We start from the raw sequence: 23,322 nt of genomic DNA on the forward strand, positions 1-23,322 counted from the left end.
CTCCTGCTAAAATGTTTTCGTACAGGGTTCTATGAACTGTTTTGCATTGAGCCACATGCTTCGGCAAAAGCTTGTGATCATTCTGGTTTTCAGGTTTTTAAACTGTAAATCTTGGTTTACTATTTTATTTGTTCTTGCTATGGATGTTCTTAAAGGCTTTTCAATTCATTTCTGCAATGGCAGATGTTTTCTTGTAATCAAAGATTTAAATTTAGAAACATTAGAAATAGTACGTACCTTTTTCGCGTATTCGTTTGGAGTCTTTTTCCCATGAAGGAAAAATGACTGATGCTTTTCCCTTTCCTATTAATAATGTTACTTATTTTTCATTTAATAAATTTAATACTGCATTTCACAGTGTTTTTTGAATCATGCAATAGAAATATCTCTCTTCAAATAGCACAGAAACATATCATTCAATTCAGAGCTTGTTTAGATGCGACGTTATGGAAGAAAAATAAATTTAAAAGTAGCAGATTATATCTCCCATTTCAAATAACAAGTTGTTGTAAGAAATTTTTAATTCAAAGCATTTACCTTCATTTAATGCTTTATGGAAATCGTTCTAAAAATGTATAAATACCCTCTGTATAAAAGAAAATGAAAAAGAAAAAATGTTTCATCGTATCCTAGCTACTTATATTTAAGTAATATATTAACTTGTTGATTTCAAGTGTGAGATTTGTGAATATATTTTCAAATCTTGCACAAATAATAACAAATTCTGAATCATAAAATCATAAAATACGCTTTAACATGAGCTAATCTGTACAGTTCCTTCTATACGCAAAGTACTCTTTTAGCTCTTTGAACTCTTTTAAAACTATGTGGTAGGAAATGTTTTCAACAAATTATTAAATCTCAGAATCTGAAAATTACTTTAAACATAAACTTGCTTTTCCAAAACATATCTAAAATTTAATTCTAATGTAAGGGAGAACTACCCTAATCTTTAACGGCAAATTGCAATTGCTGGAACATTAAATAACTTTTAACATTATTAAAACATGAATGATATACTATTTATCCTCGACATAATCATTAGCATTTTCTTATGCTCTCATTCTTTTCTTGACATTTTCCTGCATTACTGTCTTTTGAACTTTGTGACGAAAGTAAACCAATGATAAAATATATTAAAATATAAATTATAAAAACAAAAGAGACATTTCAAGCATTTAGAATTTATATAACATTCTAGGCAGTCTCTACCCTAAACGAACACATTTAAGTTGAAACATTGCACTTCATTCTTTTAATTTCGGTAAATAATGAAAGAGGATTTTTTATTCTTCGAAATGCATGAGCACTAGAAAAAGCAAATTATATTCGAATTTTGCTGTCTAAAATGAAGTAGTAAGAACATAAAATTTATCGGCTGTTGCATTAGAAACAGGTTCTTAACTTTCATTTCGGATCGATAATTCTTTCTAAAAGCATCATTAGAGTGAAAGTGGTGGCTATTGTGTTCTCTTCTGCCTCTCGCCAAATAGTGTCGCCAACAGGTTGTGTATCTTTGAATAACGGTAAAACGATTTACAGTAACTCTTTCCTATCTTTCCATGAGTGAAATAACATCTACGATTCGAAACTTCGTTTGAGACTTCAGAAGTTTTGCAAAGAAAACAGTAATTATGAAGTTATATTTATATATTATAGTTCACATTTGTAAAGAAAACAGTAATTATGAAGTTATATTTATAGTTCACATTTTTAAAGAAAACGGTAATTATGAAGTTATATTTATAGTTCACATTTGTAAAGAAAACAGTAAATATGAAATTATATTTATATATTATAGTTCACATTTATAGCACAACGTAAAGCAGTCATGCAGCCCAGGACAATTTGACATTTAGCAGAGGCTGACTGTACACCTGCTATTCCCGGTCTCGAGCTCTGTACGCGGCATGGACGCTTATGATTACGGCATCTTTATGGAATGGGTACACATAAATCTCATAGTACAGAAGCTCTCTCGAGAAGGTGGTGGTAAGGGAAGAGAATGTAGGAACCTTCAGATTACATTTGCTGTGATGCTTTTGTTCAAATAAGAGTTGAAGCTTAGGCAGATAACCCTGGTATGCTTTTCTTAAATTAAATAATCAAAATCTTTCTAATTAAATGCAGAGAATCCCTAACCTTTTTTTAAGTTTCTTAAAACAAATTAGTAGATCATGACTAGTTTCCTTACATGAAAAATCAGTTAACGCACATAGTATAATTAATCAATATATTTCTGTATATTTTGCGTAAAAAACACGTAAAACATGATTTACATTATACCATATTTCATGTCATAGCTTTAATATTGGTAAGAATAATGGAAAAGGTATATATTTGAAAGCATCCATAGCTTTATAATTTCACAGGAATCCATACTATGCAGTGTTTAGAAAACTTTTTAAGCAAGCCGTAGAATTATCATAATACAGTGAGACAATCTCGAAAATGCTGTATTCCAAAAAAATGAGGATATTACTAATTTTCATATTGCATAAAAACGCACATTCCAATAAAATACATTATCAACTTTTAAATAACATTTCTTGTCTTATGACGATATCTTATCTCGTTCATTTGCGCTTTGGCAGCTGAGGATGATGGTTCGGTAAAAACATCGAAACTAGTCCTATGAAAATTACAAATATAACGCCGATTTTTGCTGTTTTACTTCAAAATTAATATTTTATGTGTTAAACATTTTACAAGCCAATTTCAGCATATGAAATTGTATGCATTTCAGAATTTCAGTGTATGCTACTTTGCAATAATCGTAAAATCGGGTAGCACTGGGTTGCATAAAGCTACATTTGAAAAGTTTTAGAGCATCATAGCGAAAAGATATAAGTATGAAACAAGAAGTTTATTTTAAAATTTACTTCGAAAATAGTGAAGAAAATGAGATTTAAATTCCGATTTCAGTACAAAAAAGCGACTGGAATAAGATTTTTAGATAACATTTTCATAGCGGTTTTCTATAAGAAAACAATGCATCAAATATTCAACAATTGCAACAAACATTTTTGTGAACCATGCTAAAACTACATATCAGTTTATCATAAGGCTGATTATGTCTAATAAATGATCCCAACATAATGAATTCGCCTGCGTTTTATAAAGTCAAATTTTTATTTGTCTTTATAAATTTATTCTATAAAATTCAAAGTTATATTTGCAGCATCGCTATTTCGATCACCTCATTATCAAATAAAACGATTTTCTAGCTTATTTAAGAAACGCAGCATGATTTAGAATAATACTAATGTTTATATTATATTATAATAGCTGGTAATAGATTATAATTCTAGCAATAAAAAATATTTTCTTTTGAAATAAGAGGAAAACAATTCAACTCATACAGCTGACAGCAAGCTAAAATAGAGTAGGAAATACGCTTCAAGAGTGCATCTCGTACTTCAAGAGTGCATCTCGTAGCATTAATTCCATATACCAATTTTTTCTAGAGAAGATGTTTTGCAATCTAACATTTTTAAGGCAACAGAAATAGTAACTGGTTTCCCACAATAAGTTACTGTGAGATAAAAGAATTCCGCAAAATATTCAACTCAAAATTAGACTATTTTCCCATTTATTGCGTTCACTGCAAAGATAAAGATTCATATTTTTTATGCATTTTCTTACGATCTAAAACGCAGACTGATATAAATCATTGTGACAAAGACTAGATTATTTTAAATTATTTTCTTAAACTAATGAACACCAGAAAAAAAAACCGGTACGTTACGATTAACAAACATGGAAAATACTTCTCGGATGAACATTTGCGCTTTTGATTGTAAACTAAATAGATTCTCATTTCCATCAGAGAATCTACAACAACAGTATAGCTATTAAGTCAAACAGCCATTAGATATATTAGCTATCGTAAGCTAAACTGGAACGTCCTTTGATAACTAAAATATAACTGTGACAAATTTTTAACATATTAAATTGGAGAGAGAAATCTAGAGCAAATGAAATATTTCAAGACTTGGTATCATTTCTTTTATAATACAAGCTAAATTAGGGTACATTTCAGTTGATTTGTGGCAGATGATTTGGTGAGAATATTTTTTTAAATAACTTCCATTAAATAAAACTAAAAGAAAGAAATTCGGAATAGAAAACTGGTAGCGAAGTCTGAAAAGCTGTTATTTCTCTAAGACATAAAACTGCCTTCCGTTCTCTGTGGAATTCTCCAAATTCCCCATTTGGATGCTCTGTCTTTTAAATTATTCCCCAGCTGTCCTCTTTTCTTGCAAACCTCATCTTTAACATACCTGCGGTCTCCTTTCATTGATATGTAACTATAGATATATTGCAAAATTTTATTCAATCACTTACACGCAGTGTACGCGCAATCTATTCATTCTCGAGTTGAACATTTCGTGCTCCTTAGCTAGCAGTAATAAAATATGTTTTTGTTGTCGTTGTTGTTATGTTTGGCACTTTATGCATTCAAAAATATCCTTATGTCACAAAATATCGATTTTACAATGTATTGGCATAAAAAATGTTCTTAGTTGTTTCATTTTATGTCTTACATTTCATGCGCCATAAAATCTGCCAAAACAGAGAAATATGACTGCACTTATTCGACACTGTACATTACTAAGGCAGAGTATTAGAAGCATTACAGATTTATTTACAGGCATAGTATTTCAGATTTAAACATATTTTAGAATGTCAAACTGGAATATGTGAAATTTAAAATGGATATGCGTTAAAGGTTTCCGTGGCAAATCGTCCATCCCTTTGCTGTACCCTATTACTCGATAAAAATTATATATGAGACTAAACAAATAAGGCAGAGCTGAAAATAGTACGAAGACTTTATATCCGAATCAGGGTAATCATCATCTCTAAAAATCACATGATACAGAAATCAATAGTCTTAAAATATCTAGCTAATGATATAAGTATTAAAAAGATAAGGATTAGCAAATGATTATAGAAGTTATTAAGACTGGGAATCAAACAGATAGTATATAATACACTGATGTCCTGAGACATAATATCAGCTTTATTGCCAGCCCAATCATCCTCATGAAAACATCCCATAAAACTTCCTTTAAAACTTTTATTATTTAAATAACGTACAACATTTCTTTAGCTATATATATTTCTTTAACTTCCCAATGATTCTGAAGTGAGGAGTGATAACTTTAGGTGGCTATATAAAACCTTGTTAAAGAGAAACAATGGACAAAATCTTTCAAATACACTATTTACCAAAAAATGTTTAGCTCATTTACCTACGCCCGTATATCAATGTAAGGGAATAAAATAGTTAATTCGAAGATACTGTAGGGTCATTAGCTTATATTGAAGCAGGAAAATGCGCAATGCCCTCGCCGAGACTAGGACCTGAACCTCTCGAATACGCGCCGAGTGTACTTCCGTTACACCACGAAGGCATGTTGGAAGGAGGGAAGAATACTTTATATATTCCTCAGTTTAAAGGGCGACTGGGAATTTGGTAAAGCAATCGCCAAATCCTGGTGGTGACGAATTATTGTCACCATCTTTTAGTTCTGGTGCAATTTGTAGAGTCATTTAGGATATTTTGAAGCAGGAGACGTGCAAAATATGCAATACCCTAACCGGGACTTGAATATGGACCTCACCAATACACGCCGAGTGTGCTATCATTACAACACGAAGGTATGCTGGAAGGAGGGAGAAAATAATGTATACTATTATCGCAGTGTTCTGCTAGAGAAAAGAAAGGAGAAAAGCTTCAGAAATGTATAATATAAATTTTTTAACCAGTTAAACTCCGAAATGTGCCTTAAATAGTAAAACTGAATAAATAAGCAGAAATACTTCACCTCCAGTTGGCATACGTTTGTATCCTGTGCTCCATATTTCTCAACGTTTTCTAATCGTGTTATGGCAGCTTTTACAGCACCTTTTCTTCTATTTAGTTTTTGCATATTTATGCTCCATGTAGACTTCGACTAGCGTGGTTCCTGTATGCTGACCAGAGAAGGACTCTGTCTCGACGGACTATTCGTACGATTATGAAACTTACTGCATACAATTGCTCTTTTCAAAAGTAAATTTTTATTTAAATTATTCCAGTCATTTGTATCACATAGAGCTACAAACTAATCAGGCAAACGACATATTAAAAACGTTCAGAGATATTTGAAGCATAGAATTTCACCAGTTAGTTGTGAAAACGATACATATTAACACACAATATTCTTTCCACGTAACCTCTTTAACACTACAACTACGAACGTGTCAGTTGCAGACTATCCCGGGGCGTACATATGCTAACCACGTCTAAAGCACGCATTTGTCAACAATATCTGTTATCGTAATCATATGAGTCAACTAATTTTGCATTTCTAACAGTCCAGCCCTTTCCGACGTACGCAAAGCTGTTCATTTAACAGTTGTCTTATAACCGTAAAACACTTATACGCTTTCTCTTAATCTGTTTTCGAATAGTTCTGCAAAATATTCTTATAGCTTTTAAATAAATTTATTAATTATATCTATTCTGCGAAACCTTTTATTTCAGATTTTGCATTTCTTTGAAGTGTTATTAAATTACAATTTTTCTGAACTTTCACGATGACTGCAAATTTTAATATATATATTAAACAGTAGATATTACATCTGTCTCCTTAAGTCAACTTTAAATCTTCCTTTAAATTTCTTTACAGTATTTTATCGTAAAACCTGCTAGGAAATTAATGTAATTGCTTACGCTTGCGATTCAGTGAGAAGGTTTTTGTATCAGTATTATTTAGAAAACACAATATAGGGCGATTTCTAATCCTGTAATTTCGGTACTACATCTTGATCATGCCATCGATGTATTCAGAAAATTTGAAGACTACATGACACACAATATATCCGACTAGATGATAAGAAACGACACATAGAATAAATGGGCTTTAAATTTCACTGCACATTTTGTTTCACGCATCATTATGACTACTTAAACTGTCTGAGTAAAGGTAATTTTTATTTTAGTCGCATCTATCAAATAACAAAAGCCGGAAAATTATCTTTTTCTGCTAGTTCGAAGAGTATAATGCAAGATGAGAAATGTAATCAAAGCGAAAATCAATTAACGGAGGTCTGCCGCTCTGAGCGAAATATACCACCGACAAACCCAAACCAATTTTTCCTTCTTAAAACATATATCATTAAATTAGTAACAAAGAAAGCTCAACACTTCTTAAATCTTCTTAACGAACATTTAATATTCTAATGAAAGTAATGACAGAGATTTTTACCTACGTAAATGGTATTACAGTGGTAAGCCTTCTTATTAGTTTGTTTATTATGCTTAACTAAATATAATGTTTCTTCAAACCAGATATTTTTATCACCTACGAAAATAATATTTCATCATTTATTTCGGCATTTAAATACCTTTGTTTCTCCCTGTTATCTACTCTGTTCTATTGTTTTGCTTTTGAAAAAATAGAAAAATGACACTAATAAAGCGTGCACTACCTATAGATATTTTTACGCACATAAACAAAGACTCGTGCTTGATGTTTCGATGAAAATAGTGGAATGAAGAAAGCTTTCGCTTAAATACAGCAATTAAAATACGCTGATTAAGCAGAAATTTAAACAAAAATCGGGCTTTCTTTCAAATTAGGTACATTGTGATTCAATACTGAATTAGAACCGGTCATTTGTAGACATGTGTTTTTAAAACTTCAATGATATTGTTAATTAATTACTCCACTGAATTTTGAATTTGTTCGACTGTGCATCACTCTTAACACAATTACCTCTTGTTTGATTTTAAACGCAGGAAATTTTTATTACAAAATCTCCTTTTATAGGGTTCTTGAATACCGTACATGAACATACACAATAACTGCTTTTCAACCCTTTTATTAATCTTTAGATAATATCAGTTAAATGAATACTTTGTCAGGACTGCTATTCCTTCTAATTGCCTTTGGGAACATGTAGTAATCCTGAATAGGAGCAAGGAGCTTACTCAAAATATGCTCTTGTGTGTGTAGGACAAACAACACCAATAGGAAGCGTTAACTTTACCCTTTATTCCTCACATCGTACAGCCGCTCTCGCACTTCGGGATGCAGTGACCAGCACTTTTGGTCTAAAACGTAAAACATTAGAAATAATATAACTTAACTGAATAAAACTAAAATGCTTTTTGAGAGACTAGTAACGCGAAGATTGGCCTTTTGACACTACGTATGTAGTGAGCGAAATGCAAATACTAAAATACGTCTTAGTAAATATCATCACGAACTAAGTTCTGACCTTAAAAGGCAGACATAAACTGACTGAAAAGCACACTCGGGGCAGGGCAGCAAGAAGGCTCTGTCTTTCCTTGGCTAAAAGCCACTTCCTAAATACCTATACAGTTAGCAACCTCATTAATATAAACAATTCCACTCGCGTTTGTTCTGGGCAAAAATGGAAAATGAGAGAGGATAGCAAAGTTTTAAAATGAAATATACGTTAGTAAAACTTTTAAATCCTTACAACGTTTCTTCCTAAAAATGAGAAATATGAACTTTCACAAAGCCTAAATTATACATTTTAATATTATTTCGCATAATTTATAAAATTCTCGAAACGCATTATTTTATTTTTCGTTCTCACATGCTTACATATTTTTTCGAGAGTTTAATGGCTTTTTACAATCCGACAAACAATGCTGAAAATGGTAAGAATGTTTACTTTGTAGAGACATTAGGATTTTTTTGCTTTGAGAGTCATGAAAAATGGTCAATGCCCTCGCCGGGACTCGAACCACGGACCTCTCGAATACGCGTCGAGTATGCTGACCACTACATCACGAAGGCATGCTAAGAAGGCTGTAGAAATACCTTATAACTTTTTAAAGCACTTGCAGTTAAATTTTATTTGTATTTAGGTTATATGGTTCTACATAATTGTTTCTATTGTTAAACACCCGCTTCAAGGCATAGATCACGGAGATTTCTGTCTTAAACATATCGAAGATATATTCCCTCCAAACAGATCATTGGGAATTTCGTTTTGCCCTTAGAATAAGTTGACGAATCTGCTCGATTAATTTATCTATTAGTGGAGCCCGATAAGATTGGGATCTCTTGCACTGGATCATGTCTACTAAAATTGCTCTTAAAGAACTAAGAAGGCTTTTCCTGGCACATTAAGCTCTAATACCAACGTTCCATTTTACCAAGTAGCTGACCTCTCAGAGAATTATCTGAACATTCTTAGTATTAATGCTGTTACAAAACCACTAAGAACGGAATCGTATTTAGTAGCAAATTAGTTGTAAGCATGAATAATTTTCATGCTAATAAAATGCTGGTTGCTACGCAGACCCAAACGTTGATAAATTAAAAGCATTATCAGAATCTGTAAGTTATTTTGCTCATAATAATAAAATTATATTTTTGGAGGCATTATTATAACGAAAATATTACTAGAAAATATTAACATAAAATATTACGACACCTTACGTTTTCTAGTACAGAGTATTAGAATGAAACATAAAATATATTACTATTCTATCAGATCAGTTTTAATTAAATTATTATTAGTGGTCTTTTTGCAGTGTTACAAGACGTGCTCGTGCTTTACCATAATTAAATAATCTAATCTAATCCAAACCTAATCGTATGAACCAATTCTTTATAACGATGAAATTAAGTGTTTTCTTCAAATAAAACTGAAAATGTAGATCAAATCTCTACTTATTAAAATAGCACAACCGGCTTACGGGAACAACATTTTGGCATCTTTCTCGCAGTATATCGACATAAGAAGGAAGCTGTCTTTTCTAGAAATCTTAAAATTATACAAATGAAATTTCGGTGTTATTATTTTATATCCAATCTCAATATCAGTCGCGTTTTAAAATATAAGCTTGTATCGTCAAGTATATGGTAGAGACAAAAAGGCTTTTTCTATCATTATTATTAGATAAATATGTACTAAAAATTATATATATTCCTTTCAGATGCAGTTTAAAAGATCAAATGAAAATGGCAACCTGCTTGTTACGAAGAACGTTTTCGGAATAGAAATATATGTTTTATTACAACGTTAGACATTTACGACGTGTTACAAAGTCTTAAAACGATTCATAAAAGCTAAAGTATTTATACCGCTAATTCATTTCTAGTTTCTTGTATTTCCCAAATAATTAAATATTTTGTTTTCTGTGAAACCAAAACTGTAAACTGTAGTTTTACTGCAAAGCATTCTTTTTAGAGCCTCAAAATCAATGAATGTCACACCAAAAGTGAGTTAAAATGATACTGATATACATCTGCATGTACAGTTTATTTTAAGGAATAATAGCTTTGAAGTTTAAAGGATAAACACACCTCGCATTTAGTTGAAAGTTGCGTATGAAGTCCGTCATTCAATTAAAATATATACGAAATTTCGAAACAGCCAAAAGAAACTTTGATTTTGGAATTCATATTAGAAAGTATTTCTTCCGCCTTCTTAACGAGCCTTCGTGGTGTAATGGTCTGCACGCTCCGCGCGTAATTGAGAGGTCTGCGGTTCGATTTCCGGCGAATGCGTTACATATTTTTCATCTTTCCGGCCTCGAAATAACCTAATGTCGCTACAGTGGCGCCCTAACTAAAGGAGCTTTGAATGCAGATTCTCTTCACCCAGGATTCGGCGATTGGGTCCCCTAAATAGATAAGAGGAAATAAAAGAGGAAGTATATAAAGTATTTCTCACGTCTTCTTAACGAGCTTTCGTGGTGTAGTGGTCTGCACGCTCAGCGCGTAATTGAGAGGTCCGCGGTTTGATTCCTGTTGCATATTTTTCATCTTTCTGGCCTCAAAATAACATAATATCTCTACAATATATTTAAATGGCTTCTTATAATAGTACGAAAACACATCAGAAAAAGTGCTGTAATTGCCATTGAAATATCAGAGAATTAAATAAGATTATGAAGGATTTTCAACTACAGTAAAATTTGAAAATAGCTGTTTGCTAATTTATCTAAATGATAAGTGTATCTAATGTTTCTCATGTTTATGTCGTTCAAAAATGTTTATTTGAATTATTCTAAGAGAAAGTAAAATTGCGACAACATTTAGTTTCACTTCTCAAAAGTTTATAATTTTGAATGATATATCAGCCTCTATGATTTCCAGATCAATATTATTTACTCAGAAATTAAGTGACAGTAATGTTTTTACAATGAATGGTAATAAAATTCAAATGCAGGTGGAATCTGCATGAGTGTTTATATCTAACGATCACTCACAATAGCGATGGTTAAACCTGCTCAGTATTTAAATAAATGATGAGCACCTGTTGCGCATTTACAGCAGGGGTCGATGCAGTATGCTTAAACAATATACGTGAAAAATGCTTCAAATGTAATAACAAATATCACAAGGTAAAGATAAGAGAAGTATTGAAAGAGGATCAACTTCGCATGTACTTACACTTAACAACTGCTCATCATTTAAATATATTCCAGAATGTTAAACATATTTTTTTTTTCAGAATGTTGTCCGTTAGTTGATTTCATTTTCAAGCTCATAACATGTAAATAATTGGGACTGAAGTAATCTGTTTATTCAACCGAAATGAGCATTCCTTAGAAACATGCATTATTTAAACTCTAACATGGTATTTTGTTTAGAGATGTATGTAAATGTAGACACTCCAGATACCAATGTTTCTAAGCGACTTTGACATAAACTATTTAACTAAAGCTAGTCTGTTATTGTTTATTTACTAGTAGTTTCTCTTCAATCACAATAATTTCAATGGTGATAATATATATTAGTATAACTGCATTACCGCTAACCGAGTAACTAAAACTTCCGAACAGCGGTATTTGAGTTCCTAGGTTAGAGTAACGAAAGGTAACAAAGTGTATAATAATAGTGACGTTTTCATGGCTTTTCCATGTAAAGTATAAGAAAGTTTACCTCGAAAGCATCATTTTCTAACAGTTTAGTATTTTCTAATAATTATCGAATCTAACTATTGAATATTTTATAATACTTATCTACTGTAGCGTAAAGTCTGGCCATCATAAAGTTTTTTCATGATAATACATTATAAATTTAAAAGATTTTATTTTGTAATGAATATCTAATAATTAAATATAAATAAAATTTTAAACTATTAATATATTCTATGAATGTATTTTGGTTCCAATGTTTCAATGCTAAAAATTAAAAAACATAAGAGACACCCGTTAGCTTTGCTAGAGCAGTGAATGAATAAATTTTGCATTATTTCTGAGATGAATGAATAAATTTTGCATTATTTGTTTTTCTCAAAAAAATTACGAAATTGATAAAACTTTAATTGTTTAATACATTGTTGAGACAACGAAAATACATGTCATGTATTTAAAAAAATATGAAACTCAAATAGAGACTTAACTAATAACAAATCTCGATATCAGGTAAGAACTTCTATTCTTCAATGAATAGTTATGACGTCCCTAATTTAAAGGTTTTTTTAAATACAGTTTCTAAGTACTTAGTTACTGAAAATTAATCTATCTTGAAAACAGACTGCTTTAAAATGATTTGAAAATTCATTTGAAACTATTAAAAAAGCATGGCAGACTTTCAAAGTCCTAAGAAATTACAAGAAAGCAAGCATACATTGCAAGAAAACGGTCAAGTAAATTGTCGGAAATTATAGCAAAAAATTCCTAAATAAATTACTGATATGTACTTAAATGTCTTAACCTGCCTATATATAAATTTTCAAATTACCATGCATATAATTAGCAGTCAAACTTCTAATGTTTACCGCTTCCGAAAGTGAGCAGTATTTCTGAGAATCTATGTAAACACTTATATTAAGAATATAATATAATATAATATTTATATAGATATATAAATTTACCAAACGCAAAACTTTTAATATAAAGGGCACAATATCTTGAAAAGTTTAAGAAAAATTTAATTGTAAATTTAGATTAAAATCATTGTGTAGATAATAAAGCCTTTTTAACTAGGTATTAGGCATTTTGAATTAGTTAAAGGTAACTATATTTTTTTCGATTTTTAAAAACATTTCAAAATTTATTAAAATCTGCAATTGAAATTTGCATGCTAATTATTCATGTTTTAATGCTCCAAATAGACTTGTCAGAGAATAATTATTTAAAACATTAAAATTGAAAGTTAAGGAATACTGATTATACGTTTTGTCCTTCTTAACTACTCGAGTGCAAAAACAAAATAAAAATTAAATTAATCTCAGAAATCTTAACAACTGAATGTGAGCCTGTATAATGTAGACATTCTAAATGGAGAACTTGTAGTCTTAATCCACACCTAATAAACAGCAATTTCTTTCAAAAACTTACAACTCTATCTACCAAATTACTTGAAATACCTGTAATCTAATCTATATAGGCCAAACCAATAACTTTCTCAATCTAAGAATAAATAATCACAGATCACACATTAAAAATTTCATCAACATCCTACGAAATTTAAGAATTTTGGACAAACAACAGCAGAACTAGTTTCATGACTTCAGTAACGTTAAATTTAAAATTTGGATATGGTTCCCAACTTAAAAGACAAACGTTTTAGAGAATCACTGTATATTTTACAGCTTAAAAGCCTTTACCCATATGGACCTAACACATGTGTACAAAGTTCTACAAGTTCTAATAACTCTATTATCTACAGCCAATTTCAAGTATTTGGTACCAAACCCCCCCTCCTATAATAGGAAGAAGTATAAAGGTTAAGTATTTTTGGACTTTAAATGCTTCACAGCTTCAAAATAAATTTGACAAATTACTTAACACTTCATTTTCACTAAAAATATTTTAAAACTGCTCCACATCTTTAATAATACGATTTTGCGTCAACTTCAAAAGTACTTCCATAATAAATATAAAAGGTTCAAATTATAAAATACTTAATTGATTTTTGTTATAATTTAATTATATTGATTTTTGTAGACATAAACTAGCAAATGGCAAAATAATGGCTAATAAAGTATACTACAAAATTAACTTTCTACATCCTGTATGCTATATAATTAAATTCAGAAAAATCTTCAGGTCACATCAGCATTTGTACTCAGCCCTCAATTACAAAGCAGTACTTTGTTTTAAATATACGAAAACTATAAGCAAATCTCCAATTAACCGCCGCGACTTAGATCCTAATGTCATGTGATACTGAAATTTACCTGAAAATCTTTCTTTTGTAAATAAGCACTATGGTCACATTATTGTAGGGAATATGAGTACAATCAAAGACTTAAACTTAAGACAGATTATAAAATTTGGCACAAATTCAGACCAGCCTACAAAGTTAAAGAAACGTATTGCTTCAGCAAGATTAAAAAAGACTTAAATGAATTTATTGTTTGCTCTAGCTATAACGATAATCTTCCTACTACTGCATTTCTAGAATTTAAAGCTTCTGTTTTCAAAAATATCAAAAATAAGCTTTCAGTTTCATAAATTACCTTTTTTTCTCACCAGGACTGAAATTTAAAATGAAATTGAGCTTAAGCACAGCTTTGTTATCATTGGTATTGGCAAAGCTAGTAACAATTTAGAGTAGGACAAATTCCATAGTTTCCTCAATTGTCAACAAGCTCAAATCATTTCATCGAAGACAAAATTTCAGTTCTTGACTGCAACAAATTTTCTAACCCAGTATATGCCTTACCTAAATTTCATAAAACACCAGTCAAACTCCTTTTTATTGCTTATGGTACTAGAAACTCCAAAAACGCACTTTTACTCTCAAGCTTAAACTATTTTGCGCAACTATTTTTGAATAAGTTAATAAAGAGCATCGTTACAATTGGATTACTAATAACAACATTCCAATTCTTTCTACACTTAAAAATTATTGAACTTTTAATCAATTCAATCAACAATTTCAATCATCAAGTAATAATTTTTAATCAATATTACACTAAACTTTCTCTGAAATAAGCAGGCGCTAATTATCAAAGTTAATCTCTGTTTCATTACGACATGATCGCATTAATTTAAATTTTAAAAAGGAGAATAAAGCTGAATGGTAACTAAAATTAGAAACCTCTTTATATGTAAAAATTATTTTTATATGTAGTTTCCGTATTATAATTCTGGCTCTGTATCATTACTAACTAAGCTCTCTTATTTTCGAAGACGTACTGGAGCTAACTTGCTTAAAGACTTTTGAGGCATATCTTACAATCTTCGATTTTTGTAAATTTTCCCATAATGTTTATGCCTATTGTATTTCTCTCTTGCAGCTGTTTTGAATGGCTTCTCCTAAACTTCACTTTTAGCAATATTCAATTTCATGACAATCCAAAAATACTTGTTTTAGATTAAATAACTAATCTTCTGTTTTTATGCCAATTTTATCGCCAACATTATTTTATTAACAGCATTGACTTAGTTTATTTGTTAGAAGTACAGAGCCCAAGGACGCCAATTTCAACCTTTTTCATTTTTAAGCAATGATTCCGATCTTAAGTGGTAAATTAGTTCCTGCCAAATTCCCCTTCCTGAGTAAGAATGCAAAACTTTTGCTCCATATTTTCATCTCATAACATTTGAATTTAACATAACTTTTGCTCTATTTAAGAAATTTTAGCAATTTTACTTTTTACTACACCATTTACTTTGATTAGCGTGTAGAATAAAAATTTGTTTGCTGCGGTTTTTTGGCAACAACAATAGTGTATTTGAAGTACTTTTAGCTAAAATGACAAACATTGTTTCGGAATAAGATAAAAGCCGAAATCAGTATTTTAGCGTAATTTGGCCATTTGTTCTTATTTTTATTGTATAAGAATGTAATTTATCATTCTTGAATTTTTTAATTTAAATTTTATGGTAATGTACATTTTGAATGATTTTATACTTTTCAAAGTTTTTTCGAGAACTGAATTCGCGTAGGCGTATATTCTTGATTCTTTAAGATAGGATGTCAATATTTTTTTAAAAGATTCTGAGATTATTTTTATTTTTTTTTTCGCACTCAAATAATCAAGAAAGAAAAAACACGTATTCATTACGCCTTAATTTCTCAATTTTAAGGTTTAAATAATTACCCTTTGACGAGTCCATTTGAAGTATTGAAATATGAATAATTAACAAGCAAATTTCGCTAGAAGATTTTTAAAAAAATTTTTATAATGTTTTCTAAAAATTTTTTTTAAATAATTAAAAGAATCTGTAACTAATTCAAAACGCTTAATACCTAGTCAAGAAGCCTTATTAATTACACACTGTGTCCTTAAATTATCACTACGCATTATTTTATTGTTGATAAAATACTGTTGAGCATAAAATATGCAGCTTAACTGGTTAAATCTGCTCAACCGTTTTTGAATAATTAAATCTGAACTATGATTTTCTATATCTTTAAAATAATATACGTGGGTTTTTTTCCCCAAAGTTCTAGGAACGGATCTCGTTATAGACAAATTTATCGGCAAGAGACAAGTCTTGAAATGTTCATACAGCTATCGCACACAATAATTCATTATTTGATTGATAACTCGTGATCCAGTTATTTGATTGATACAAGTGCATTTTTTGCACCACTGTCTTTGCAACCACGAAAGATGAGAAGAGTAATCATTTTCTTTTTCTTATTTCTTGTATTTCTGGTGAGGGAAAGGGTGTGAAAAATTCAGAACCTGTTCTATGTTTGCAAGGAGTACTGTAGTCCCCCATTTGAAAACAAAAACATTTACAATGCGTTCTATTTGAGAGTCTGACCATGCCATAAATAGGTATTACTTTTACGACAGTTTAAAACACTTACGTTTCGTTGGGATAAATGTATTCAATGTATAAGGTATTTCTCCCACTTCCCTAGCGTGCCTTCGTGGTGTAATGGTCAGCACGCTGGGACGGTATTTCAGAGATCCGTGGTTCGATTCTCGGCGAAGGCATTTGCATATTTTTCATCTTGTCTGCTTAAAAAAATCCTAATGTCTCTACAGTGGCGCCCGAACTAAAAGGGTTGTGGAGGATGATTCTCCACACCCAGGATTTAGCGACTAGGTCCTCTAAAACCCTAGTCGCCCTTTAAAAAGGGGAGTATATAAGGTATTTCTCCCACTTACCTAGCGTACCTTCGTGGTGTAATGGTCAGCACCCTGGGCCGATATTCCAGAGGTCCGTGGTTCGATTCCCGGCGAAGGCGTTTGCACATTTTTCATCTTGCCTGCTTAAAAAATTCCTAATGTCTCTACAAAAGAAATGGAAATTATTTTGAAAAACTGTCTTGTAATATTGTTGAAAATTGACAAAATAACAAATTACTTGAATTCCTAGAGTTTCGGAAACATCCATCATATTTCGTGTAAGAACTGTAATGTTGACAAATTTGATATTACTACTGGCTGAAGTGTTATTCACTGTGTCATTAGCATAACACAAAGATCATACGACAAGGATTAATTCTGAAATGGCGAGTTTAAAGAGATTTTTTTTACTTATAAGCATGTTAATGTTTCTAGCATTAGAAGGGGAAATAATCAAATTAAATAAGAGATTTAACATACTATAAATGAATAGTCCGGATTTTATTTTACTTATTGTTTATTTGATATGTGTATAAAGTTAAGCTTGTTAAGCTGGAAGAAACTCAAATTATGTAACTTAATGTGTCTACTGCACCGAAAGTAATTGGATGTCGTAATACTTTCTCAGAAACTTAATACTGTTTAACAACAATCACTTTCAAATTCTCATTTTTCTTTTCTTAAGTTCATATCTAATCCAAGCCAAGACAAAACCCTCTTTTTTGTGTGTGTTTTCTAACCCTTTATTCAACGAACGAAGGAGAACTTGGCCTTTGGGACAATTAAAAGCCCTGTTATGGGTTTAAAACACACTCCACATTTAAAGATGCGATTTGAACAAGACTTCTTTTGTAATTAAAGCCACCAGCGAACAAAATGTAGAAAATTTGAGTACTGGTAGTTTGACCCTTTTTCACATCCCAGGGAAAGGTTTAGCTGCATGGAAGGATTTGTGTTTTCCCACGTTTAAAGTTAATGCGAGTAAGTTTTCCTTAGAAAATCCTCTACGAAGGCAACCCTTCCCTTAGGCAGATAACCCTTGCCCGCTTTCCCATGATCTAAGTAATTCAATCCTAGCTAATCTATTCCGATGATTCTACACAAAATTTTCAATACTTTCAATACAATTTATGCTTTCTTATTGAAGAGCTTGTCTCCTTAACTCCTGTCATTTGTATTCTGCAGATGAAGAAGAAGGTTCTACATTTAAACCTTCGAAACTAGTTCTGTAAATTTCTGAATATTGCGCTGATTCTTGTTGCATTAACTTTTCATATAACCATTATTCGACGTTTTCTGTTTGTATGTTTCCTTATTTCAAAATCTCCTTTTGTTATAGGAATATCAGTAAGATAGGAAGATCTTTTACACGTATGTATACAAAAGAAAGCAGAAAGACATTTGAAAGAAGAAGGCATTCGTAATTCAAAATTCTGCTTATTTATCGCTATATCAATGAGTAAACAAAACGATTTTACGCATTTTCACATAAAAAAAGGCAGATAGTATTATAATTTATAAAAAAGTGAAAAAATGTTTACTATAATAGAAGTACGCAAAATTTCTGATAACCCTCGTGATAAAAATGTGGATTAAAATATCTTTGATAAATCTACCAGACTGTTCTTAAAATGAGACTGTCTTTCAGATTTGTATTTCGACAGTCATTATTAGCAAATTAATCATGATCAATCTTGTGAAACTTGAGTTCCCGCTAATATAAGGTTTAAGCACCAAACCTGTATCAGTCCATTGACGCAATTAAAACAGATTTAGTGAAATTTAAATCCTCTTCAAATAGGCTCACTAGTTTCATGTGCAGCTTACTTTATTTACATATATATATAATTCAACTGTTTAGAAGTATGCTGTACTGGATTAGAAGATTTTTACTGTTTAGAAGATTTTTACGAATGAAATGGCGGACGTAAACAAAGAACTTTTGGTTTTACTTATATTTTTAGATAACATACAAACATATAAAATAAGAATTTATGTTTGATTTTAGACCCCTTAATTTCATATTTCATATGACATTTTTCCTTATGAAATCGCCTAGTTAGGTTGAAATTCCTGACTGCAAGCATGCCTCTCCCAGACCTACTAGAATAAACAAAGAAATATATATCTGAAAATCATTATATCAATTAAAAGAGTTGCCAAGTTCCCATCTAATTCAAAGAAAATGACATCATTAATGGCGGTAATATAATTCAATAACTACACGTTTTAGAAAAACAATTGTAAATTGTAAATTCAATTACTCTTTACTTTTCATGTTCCTAAATTAAAATTTGTTCTAAAACCATCACTCCTAAAGTGAAAAATCTGAAAATTATGCTTTAAAATTTTAAAAATTAGGCTTGCTCGTTTTATTTCATATGTCGTTTCAATAAGAATACTACATATTCCTATTTTGTCTGCAATTATGCTTAAAATAAAGGGCTGTTTTTCGACTACTAGCTTTTTTATTGGGAAAACTTTCCTGTACAATACACTGTCTCAAATAAAAATGTATATTATAGAAGAAAACTGATTTTATCACATGCCGGGAAACCTCATTTTTTTATATTTCTAAACTGTTTGTATTTTACGTGTTATGCAACGATAGCTAGCTTTTCATTTAATATTCTCCTTTATTCTCAGATATAATATTAAAAAAAACAATAAAAAACTTTCAGCTTCAGAGAAGCATATCTTAATTCAGGGCAGATATACAAATCTATGAAATACATGAATTTATTGAAAAAGCTGGCAAATTCAACTTTCGAGTAAAATTGATGAACATCTGCATGTTTCTTATTCATTTAGCAATAAAGAGAAAATTGTTTTTGGCTTCATCGCGTGAATCAATCTTGAGATGCAACGATCTTTCGCTAATCTCTATCTTTTAATCACTATGAATCATCATATAAAGAAGCATTAAAATTATCATCACAAATTTACTAGAATACTTTATACATATTGATTTCTTTTATGGAGCTGATAGTTATGAGTGTGTGTGTGTGTGTTTAATTATGGCAAAGCACACTAGGGCTATCTGTCTAAGGGGAGGGATGCCTTCGTGGAGGACTTTCTAAGGGAAACTGGCTCGTATACACGTTACACATGGGGAAAACCACGAAAACACCCATGCAGCCAGCCCGTTCGCGGGATTCGAACCTCGGACCGAACTACCAGTGTTCAGCGACTTTACCGCTCGGCCGCTGGTGGGCACTGATAGTTATGAAATAGCCTTTTTGTTGTCTACCAGTGCACTGTAAACATTAAAGCAAGCTGGCAATGAAGGTTAGCAAGTTAAACCCAAACTTGCTAACCATCGAGTTTTGAGATGTCTATGGAAAGACACACGATTTATCTGTGCACATTTGTACCGGCTATAGTATATTAGCGCTTTTATGAATAATTTGGAACAATAGTGCGATTACAAATTGGCAAGTTTTGAGAACAGTTGCAAAAATATATAACCTACTCGAATTTCTTTCGCCTTTTGTTATTCTGATTATATTTTATTGCAAGAGATTTGGAAACTTTGAACCGACTAGGATACAGAATTGTCATTTACAATCAATGGAACTAAAATCTTCATCTTCACATATTTTGTGTCGTCTATCTCAAATCATCAAGCATTGCCGTAAAGTCATAATTTCGTTAAAAAATTCCATTTGACAAAATTTTTGGATGAATAATGTGCGAAGTAGTGAGAAGAAATATCTGGAAATACATAAAATGACGCACTTTAGAAATCGCGCAGGCTTGGTTAATCTGGTTAGCCATAACTATCACGGCTGATTTACTAGCTCCTCCCGTAGTTCGAGTCAGATTATTTTCCAAAGCTGGATTTGATTTAGAGGTTCACTTCTGATAAGAATGGGAAAAGGAAGCGTTGAAAATCAATCAAGTGTTCTGTTTGTCTAGTTACATAAATTGTTACTAATGCTATTTATTTAGAAATTGTGAGTAATCTAATTTCTAAAGCACTCCTAACATAGTTGCGAAGATTTAGTACCTGATGTGGAGCACCTCGATAAATATTTTCTGACAAAGGTACGAATCTTGCGAGACCTGATCTAGAGTTAAGAAACTGAAAACTCATCTAGAAACAGCTTGTCTACTGACTTACTTATCTGGTCACACTTTTCGAGGAATTTATCAATACCTTGAACACATTACGTGCAGAATATCAGAATTTATTTCCCTTTCCTCAAAAAATACTTTTTGAATAAGATTGCCTTCAAATTATATGTTCCATATTAATTATAAGTTTTATTGATTTAGCAGCTTTTTCAAAAAAATATAATACATGTTAACTACATTGGTGTTTTAATTTTTATAATTAGTTAAACTGTATGCTAAAAGTGTCGTAGGGTAACATTACTTATATATATATATGCATATAAAATGCATATAAAATAATAAAGGGTTTCACAAAGCAAAAAGGGAAAAAAAGTTCAAACAACTGATTGATGACCCAAAAAGTTTTAAGAAATGATAGATGAAGCTATATATTTTATTCTTACGAAACGCGTCTATTTAACTAAACTTAATCTCAATAGTTTCTGTTAGACTATTCTTCCACGCAGTATGAAATTCTGAGTTTAAGTACTGAATTAAGTTCTGCAGTTGGTATTATTAGGCAGTTAAGTGTACTCAGATGGCATTCAAAAATGCAATAACTATCTGAGTTAATAGCTAGCATAATGAAGTGAGTAACCATTTTGTTTGTGTATATGATTATTTACTCTGTTCTACCTGTTTCCTCTGATGACCTTCGTCTGCAGAGCCTGAAACAATTCATATGCAGCTAGTATAGGTCGCCCTGATTTATTTCGTAAGGTGAATTTAGATTTATTTACTAGTGAGTATCTCGCATTACACAGTTGGATAATTTGAGCGCAAAGAAGAAAATTTAGGAAATCCTCCACGCTTCGTAATGTTTGGCGGGAGAATACTCATTTGTATACCATGCGTGATGAAACTAACTTCGTCACCTGCTCTATTGCTATTCCAGAAAACAGCAACTAGATTTATTATTTCAAGTCAGTAGCTGAAGTCAGTGATGGGCAAATTCTATGCAAATGACGTCCAAATTAAGATATGTGTTAACTCCATTGGCCAGGCATTATGCTTTATTTAGCCAATACTAATGAGTAGGTCTGAAAATAAAAAGCAGGAATTGTTTCAAGATATTAGCTGTATTTGCTTTAAATTAGTGTTTAAATAGGTTTTTCAGATGACACCAAACCGAGATAAGTATATGGTACAAGATACTACATAAAATAAGTTTAAAATGCCGTTTTGAACCTGTTTCAGTGAAAGATTAATTTCCTCAAAATATAATACAAATTAATGAAAATAGTTCGGATTTTCATCGGAAATAAGCAAATTTACCAAACTCAGCTTTTAGCTGTATGCCATCAGAAACTTGAATGTGCATTGTACACTCATGTTCAAAATTATCTGTTCATGTATGAAATCATGGATTTCTTTTTATGAATTTGTGCAGAATGATGCAGAATATCATAACACATAAATACAATGGAAAATTAAAAATACTGCATATGAAAACATAAAATCGTAACATGAAACAATACAAATGTAATAATATGTTACAAGGAGAGTTCAGGAAAAATAGAATAACTCAAGGGAAAAAAATAAGGTTCATGAATTAAATATGAAATGTGATCACCACTGAGGGTTACACACGTTATCAAAACGCATGCCATGCAGGACATAACGTTGTTAAATACATGTTGTAGGGTTCTAATTGCGTAGATGTTTCAATTAGTGTTCTTCAGACCCTACTTTTGAGACCCTACCCCTTCACTTCAGACAAGCGAGTTATCGTTCCAGTCTGAATTAAAGTTGCTAAGTCCTTAGAAGATTAAAATAACCTTTTTATATAATCTTTAGGTAGCATAGAAGGCACCACTTCTCAAGAGTAAAAATAACCTGTGCCTATTGCGGATATTTAAAATAACATATTTTGAAATTCCAATTCAACGTGCGTATATACAAAATTTTCTACTTAAGCCGCTACTTCAAGTGCACTGTAAAAAAAACCTCGAAGTTTACAGATAAAAGTCTTGTATAGTTACAGAAATGCGAACAATTACGAAGGAAATACCTGTAATGAACACAGAACCAAACGAAACTGTAAACTCTACAGGAATTTTTCAAGAAGTTTTGCTTGGATTTTGTCCGTAGCGTGTGATCACGTGGCTTAAAACGGCTGAGAGAGAAGAACCAATCAGGAAGAAGGTGGAAAAACAGCGTCTTAGCGGGAGAGTTCAACGA

The sequence above is a fragment of the Stegodyphus dumicola genome, chromosome X1 (genome assembly GCF_044657685.1).
Source record: "Stegodyphus dumicola isolate Sdum_Otavi_A_Nest chromosome X1, ASM4465768v1".
Classification (NCBI taxonomy): Eukaryota; Metazoa; Arthropoda; class Arachnida; order Araneae; family Eresidae; genus Stegodyphus; species Stegodyphus dumicola.